Source organism: Lactuca virosa, chromosome 3, assembly GCF_052849685.1.
Source record: "Lactuca virosa cultivar CGN04683 chromosome 3, Lactuca_virosa_CGN04683_v6, whole genome shotgun sequence".
NCBI lineage: Eukaryota > Viridiplantae > Streptophyta > Magnoliopsida > Asterales > Asteraceae > Lactuca > Lactuca virosa.
The window spans coordinates 176,729,484-176,737,725 of NC_136428.1; positions in this window are offsets into that span (position 1 = coordinate 176,729,484).

The window sequence follows — 8,242 nt, forward strand, 5'->3', positions numbered from 1 at the left end:
AAGGAACAGGAGGCAAGGTGAGCTATCAGTCCTAAGTCCTTTCAATCCTACTTATATAACTATATCTATATAGATACACATTTAACAGAATATAAGTTTAGAAGAGTTTAATAAAAGTATTTGACATCTAAAAGAGTTTGTAAAACAGTTTGAAGTAGTTTGTTTGATAACACAGTTTGAAAAGTAAGAAATCCACTTGTTTGGTAGTTATTAATCACATGTGATTGATATAATAACTATAATAGTTCAACTAGTATTCCCTCCCCATAAAAGCATTTAAAAACGGTTAAAAGGTTAATTAAGGGGGTATGAACTCACCTGTAGTGAGTAACTCGAATGAAAGATCGATATAGGATTGTTGGGTGTCAATTGGAGTCTTGAGCACAAACGATTCCTATTTAACATATAATTACACATATATGATTACATTCCACGTATATAACCACTTAAAGTGATAGGGACACGCCTTAGGCACATAAAAACACTTAGAATTATGTGTTACCAACACCTATGGTTGTATATAAGGGGTATATGGCTATACAAGGGAGTGTATGGTCAAAATGCACAATATTTGAGTGTGTGCGGCCAGGGTGTGCGGCCAGGGTGTGTGTGCGGCCAGGGTGTGTGTGCGGCCGCACACTCACTATGAAGTGTGCCAAAACGTGTTTCCAAGCCTTAGGAATGTTCTAGGGAAGGTGTTTTGACCATTGGCTAGCTGGAATGGAAGTTTGTTGCCATATTAGACCCTTAAAAGGGTGTGTGCGGCTACACTTGGTGTGTACGGCCGTACACATGGTGTGTGCGGCTGTACACACTTGAAGATCATATGAAATGGCGTTTTTCATGTGTAAATTCAAGGGTCTTTAGCTTATAACAAGCTATTGAAGTGAAACTTTGGATGATACTTGAGTGAAAACGAGTTCTAGCCTTGAAGAAGTGGAAAAAGTGTTCAAAATGACTAAGTGTTGAATATATACGTGGGAGTGTGCGGCTGGGATGGGTGTGTGGCCGCACACTCGGGTGTGCGGCCGCACACACCTTGTGTTGGTGTGTTTGGCTCATTGCAAGGTGTTACCCTCACAAAACTCATCCCACGACTCATACCCTGATTATACTAGGTTTTGAACACTGTAATTGACTCTAAACTGTGCTAGAAAATAGCAAAAACGAGTCTGACCTTCCTTGATTTGAATAAGTGTATAAGATAAAAATTTTGGATTGTCACAAGTTAGTAGAGCACTTTTGTTTGTATGTATGCGCACGTAGCGGTACGATACGTAGGAGTGTTAACTTCAAAAGAAAACAGGAAACACGGAAACAATTACAAGAGTACATTGTCGAACATACTAGGAGTACAGTATCGAGCATACGAGGGATACATCGTCGTATATCAGACGCATCTTTCATTTTGACAAAAACTTTGTTCAGTAAAGAGTCGGTTGCTTTCATTCATCATGAGTTGGCGTGGTCCTCACCATACCGGGTTCATATGTTTCTATCGCCTCGATCGGCAAGTTCTCGAAACTTTCGTCATTCGTATCGAAGGTCCGACCTAAACCTAAATTTTATCTTCCGTATTCTAAACCCCCGAACTACTCGTGCGAAGAGTACTTTGTACTCCGAAGCCTTATCGTCAGATATCCGCAGACCGTCACGAAATACCGCTCGTCCAGCAGAGCAAGTTCGAGCACAGAGGCTAAGGACGAATACAGCCCACCTATCACTATTTAGTGTATACGCAAGGGTGGTGTATGATTATGATTACGCAAATTTAGTATGTGTGTTTCCTCCCTATCTCCTGTTCCTTGTTTGGTTGTGGACCTGGGGCAGAGTCGCACATCCGACCGTCTTACTAACCCTAATTATATACGACTTGTAGACATGAGGTAATGATAGATGGACCAAGTATGAATCCTATCATGAACACTAGGGGAAAGTTTCCAAGTCTACGAGTGGGTATTCTGCTAACCAAAGGAGCGCAACCCCAGTCGTAATAATAAGAAAGCTAATTTCAGGACGAAATTCCATCTAACGGGGGGATGATGTGACAACCCGGAAAAATTTTGCTTTTAAAGACCCAGTCAATCAACTCAACGGAGAGTCAAACTCATTGGTAATAAGTTCTAGCTTTGTTAAAGGTCTTTCTAAGGAGTTTTAGCCTAGTACACTTAAGGAATAAGTGTTGGATTTTATCTGCTAAAGGCCACAGTACAAGAATCAAGCCCTAAACTCCATCTTGTGGAGTTTACGACAGTAAACATGGAGTTGACGGCCGTAAACTCATGTAGGCCGTAAACTCCTCCATATGAGTCCATTTCCTTCACTTTTCTTCATTCTTTCACTTTCCCCTCAAGACCACATGAGTTTTCTCTCAAGTATCATCCCGATCTTCATACTTAATCTTCAAAAATAGTAAGTGTTCTTTCTCTAGTTTGTTGTTAATCCTTCTTAACTGGCTTCATCCTCATGATTCATCCATGAAAATCATGTTTTCTTAGATCTTCGAGTTTCACCAAGAACACCAAGAACACACACTAGTGTTTTTGGCCAATATCAACCATTTCAAGCTTCTAGATCGTAAGTACACTTCCCTATACTTCATATCTAGTTAGTATCCATGCTTAGAGACTTGAAAACACAAAGAAACACAAGATCAAAGGTGTTTCCACGTCCAAACCTGTTCTTGGACTGTAAACCCTAATGCAAGGACCATTGGGTGCCCTAGTCCCTTACCAAGCCTTGGATACTAGTCTAGATCCCATGCTTGAAGTGCTTAGGAACTTAAACATCAAAAAGACCATGAACCATTAGAGTTTACGGCCGAAAAACACATGGAGAAATGGTCCATGGGCCGTAAACTCCATAAAGGGGTGAAATGATGCCACAATCACTTCATAAGGCTTAGACTTGAAGTAGGATGCTTCTTTATGGCTTATGAAACTTCAAAACACATAATGGTAGAAGTACCATGGATTTACGGCCGTAAACTCATGGGTTTACGACCGTCAACTCCATGAGAGTTGGTCCCAAAACCGTAAACTCCAAAAGAGTTTACCCTTGGACTTTAAACTCAAATGCAAGGCCCTACAACCCTTAGATGCAATACTTAGTACTTATAACACTTGAATGAAGGTGTTTTTCATGTCCTAGGGTGTCTTAAGTTGATTAATTTGTTGTTAAATGACTAATTGTATACATATATGTGTTATTATATGTTAACTAGGATCCTTGTGTGTGTTCAAGTCTTCACTTGACACTTAGCATCCTCTACCATCCGTTCATCCAAACCACTCACTACAGGTGAGTTCATACCCCGTAATGAATCTTTTAACTATTTTTACTGTTTTAAGGGGGGAATACAAGTTGAACACAATGATAATTGTGTAAATGTTTGTTATAAACATCTTTCAAAATGTTACTTATGTCATTTATAAGTCGTCAAAACATTTCAGAACTCTTTTAAAGTTATGTGACTTTCTAGTTATACAAAACTTTGTTTTTAAAGTACAAACATAACTTAGTAGATAAACGAGTCTTTCCAGTAACAGTCCAAGTAGAACATTAGTAAGCTATAATAGGTATAGTTTAGGATAATGCTATTCATTACCTCTAGTACAATGAAGCACATAAAGAGTCAGTTCTTACATGAATCAAACAATACCATACGGAACATATAGTGAAGAGAATCAAACAATACCATACAGAACATATAGTGAAGAGAATCAAACAATACCATACAGAGAGAACGTACAACATACATTACAAAACAAACAAGTTAGGTTGCTATAGCATGAGAACACACATACAGGATCTAATTATACCAATGAATCACTAACTCATTGTTTGAAACAAAAGGTGATAGTTATATTGGGTATACATGATCATATACTTTGATGTGAATTACATTGCTTGCAAGAATTTGCAGAGGTTGTGTTTAGTTCCCCTAATCACCTGACATGGAGAGCGTATAGTAAGGGTTCTAGCCTTCACATTATAACCGTAATAAAACAAATATGTTTTTAGGTTATTAGTACATCCGCATGTCATTATAAACGACAATTGTGTACTTACATTTCCCATTTCTTTCATAAAGTGACATTACCACTTGAAAGTCCAACTCAAACTATTTTTGAGTCAAGATAGTTATAAACTAGGGAATATATACATTCTTACGAACGACCTACGGAACAGTCGAGTCTAGCACATAACAGAAGATGCCTTGGTAGAAGGATAAGATTAAAAGAAAGGACCATAATGCTAGTCTTATGATTCCTTAATGTATACATCACATGATATATATATACCAATAGGGTCCAACAGGTAATAGGATGTGTGGTCTCCGCTTCATTTCCTATTCCTTGTTTGGTTGTGGGCTTGGAACAAATTCACCCAATCTATTTTCTACCCGATTCTATATATAAGTATGGTTAGTATACATTAAGTCATCATAAGGGTACCAGGTATGGGTCAGGTTATAGGACACAGAGTCAAAGCACAGTCTTTCTAGTACAAAACATACTTTCCAAAATCAGTACTTTTGTTATTCAAAACTAGAAAGTTCCCAGTATAGAGTTTAATCCATTTTATTAAACCAGTACAATTTAAAAGACCTTAGTTGAGTAACTCTATAATACCTTAGTTTATAAACCATTTTTATGTATAAAACGAATACCCAATAGGTAGTCGGATATGTGCTTTCCGCCTTACTTCCTGTTCCTCGTTTAGTTGTGGAATTACGGGAGATTCGCTCAATTAACTTTCTATCCGATATTAGATTATATATAGCAGTATAAACTAAGCTATTATAAAAGTAGTCACTGTGGTCACTATTTTATTATAAGAAATAAGGGTTTTCTTAAAGAACTTCTTCATTAGATATAAAGGAAACATTACAATTAACTCCATGAGTAACAAGTGATTACACCAGGGTTATATATGACGATGATCTAACAACCAATGGAATGTGTGATATCCGCCTTAATTTATGTTCCTTGTTTGGTTGTGAGCTTAGGAAAGATGCACACAATCGATTGTTTGTTTACTCTGAGTCTTATATAACTTGTATCCGCTTAGTACCCATAGAAAGGGTTGTAGTGTCATTTTACTTAAACTTCCATCAAAGTAGGAAATATATGATTTTCTAGAGGAACAGGCGAACTTTTCAAAACAAAACTTACAACTTACAACATTTTACAACTACATTTTCAACAACACTTTACAACTTACTTACATCACTAAACTCTTATGAACTCACCAGCTTAATTGCTGATCGACTCTTTCAAATAACTTGTATTCTCAGGAGACTATTAGACAGGTGCTCGTGCTGGGGATTCAGAAGATGGAGCATTATAGCTTCAAGTCTTGTTTTGTTATTTGTCACACCCCAAAATCGGAACGGCGGAAACGTTCGGGGGTGGAGGACGTCATGTATAGTATCACAACAATGCAAAGTAGTAAACAAGCAACAACATCATCCATTGCATTAATAATATAATTTAATACAAGTGTGTTCTGTCAAGTTATATAGACACCAAAAATATACATGAAAATAAAAGACGAGTCTTGAACGAGCTCCATATTCTCAAAAACCTGGCTCCGGTACCTGTCTACTGGCGACCTGAGAATACAAGTTATTTTGAAAGAGTTTATCAGCTTTAAAGCTGGTGAGTTCATAAGTATATTAGTGTCTGTATTTGTTATGAAAGTGTTTGTAGGTCTGTAATGTATAAGTTTTGTAAAAGTTTGTAATTGTTTTGAACTCTCCTAGAAAACCCTATGTTTCCTACTAAAAGTAGCCTTCTACCAAGGCATCTAGTATCTGTGTGTGTGTCTCTTGTAAGAGTGTGTATTTTCCCAAATTTGACTATCATTAACCAAAAATATATTTTTTACATTATTGTTTATTGTGTGAATATCACAAAGTAAATGTAAATGGAAAATGAAATAGTACTGTAGTGTTGTATTAAGTAACTACTGCTGTACTAATTACTTTAAACCAATTATTATTTAAAGTACCATGTGATCGGCCTGTATCCTACTACCGACTTTATAGAAAAACAACGCTGTAAGACGTCGTAAGAAATGACGTTTGGCACCCGTAGACTTGCAAGTCCCACTGTAGCGAGCAGCAAGGTGTAGGATAGTCAATCCAGTATAGATCTATACACAAACTCATACGCTCCCCATTTAAGGAGATTCTAGATACAAAACGGGTCATGACAGGTAGTGCCATGCCCCCGTTAAGTGGCTCACATAACTGTAAGCAATGTATATGTATATGTATATGTATGTGCTAGCTGTATTGTGTGTTCTTTCTCTGTCTAGCCTGTATGTTTTGTTTCTTATCACTGTGTATTATGTTTGTTTCTCATCACTATGTATTATGTTTGTTTCTCATCATTATGTATTATGTTTGTTTCTCATCACTATGTATTATGTTTTTTTCTCATCACTATGTATTATGTTTGTTTCTCATCACTATGTATTACTCATGAATGAACTGACTTATTGTATGTTTCATTGATCTAGTAATAGTATCTTCCTAAACTATACCTATTATAGTTTACTAGTAATGTTGTTTGTGTATATCTTTGCTACCCAAAGGCATTGAACTGAATGAAAGAAGTAACCTTTTATATCTACACACATATATATGATATATAACTAGGATTCAAACGACCTTTGGACAAATAACCTGAATACCCTAAGTCCACAACCAAACAAGGAACAGGAAGTAACGTGAGCTATCAGTCCTAAGTCCTTTCAATCCTACTTATATAACTATATCTATATAGATACACAGAATATAAGTTAAAAGAGTTTAAGTAAAAGTATTTAGCATGTAAAAGAGTTTGATAAAAGCATTTGGTATGTAAAAGAGTTTGTAAGACAGTTTGAAGTAAAACAGTTTGGTAACACAGTTTGAAAAGTAAGAAATCCACTTGTTTGGTAGTTATTAATCACATGTGATTGATATAATAACTATAATAGTTCAACTTGTATCCCCCCATAAAAGCATTTAAAAGGTTAATTAAGGGGTATGAACTCACCTGTAGTGAGTGGTTTGGATGAACGGAATGTGTAGGATGCTAGGTGTCAAGTGAAGACTTGTACACACACAATGATCCTAGTTAACATATAATAACACATATATGTATCCAGTTAGTCTTTAAACAACTAATTAACAAAGTTAAGACATCCTAGGACATGTAAAACACCTTATATAAGTGCTATAAGTCCTAAGGATTGCATCTAAGTGTTGTAGGACATTGCTATTGAGTTTAGGGTTCAAGGGGACCCTTTATTGGAGTTTACGGTTTTGCAACCATAACTCATTGAGTTTACGGTCGTAAACCCATGAGTTTACAGCCGTAAACTCATGATACTTTTACCATGTTGAGTTTTGAAGCTTTACAAGTCCTAAGAAGCATTCCTACTTCATGTATAAGCCTTAGGAAGAGATTAGGGTACCATTTCACTCCTTTAGGGAGTTTACGGTCCTTGGACCATTTGTCTTTGGGTTTACGGCCGTAAACCTAAATGATTTATGGTCTTTTGATGTTTTCAAGTACTAAGCACATCAAGGAAGGGATCTAAGCTAGTTTGTAAGGCTTAGAAGTGACTAGGGCACACTTTGGCACCCTTTTTGGGGTTTACGGTCCAGATCTTTGATCCTTGGTTTCTTGGGTGTTTTCTTGATTTTTAGAAGTGCAACAAGCTCTATAATACTCTAGGATAGAAGTACTTACTAGGTAGAAGCTTGAAAAGGTGCTAAAAGTCCAAGAACACTAGTGTGTGTTCTTGGTGAAACTTGAAGATCTACGCTTTTGGAATGATTTCACGGATGGAATCATGTTAGATCACTAGATTAAGGTATATATCAACTTATTAGGGTAAGAAACACTTACAAGTTGAAGATCTTGAAGAAATGTTGGATGATACTTGAGAGAGAATTGAGATTTGGATCTTGAAAATGTGAAAAATGGTAAAATATGACTAAGTGTCATATTTATACCCCCTTTTAGGGTTTACGGCCGTAAACACCTTTGTTTAGGCCGTAAACTCCAAACTCTTGGAGTTTTGGAATAATATTGTTGCACAATAAACCCTAGGGCATCCTCTCTCCTGTTATCTCCTGAAGTACTAATCCTAAAATACTCAAACTTATTCCAAAAAGCTTGAAAATTAGCAGAAACAATTTTCACTCGTATTGAAGTGAATGGTTGTACATAATAGAAATTTC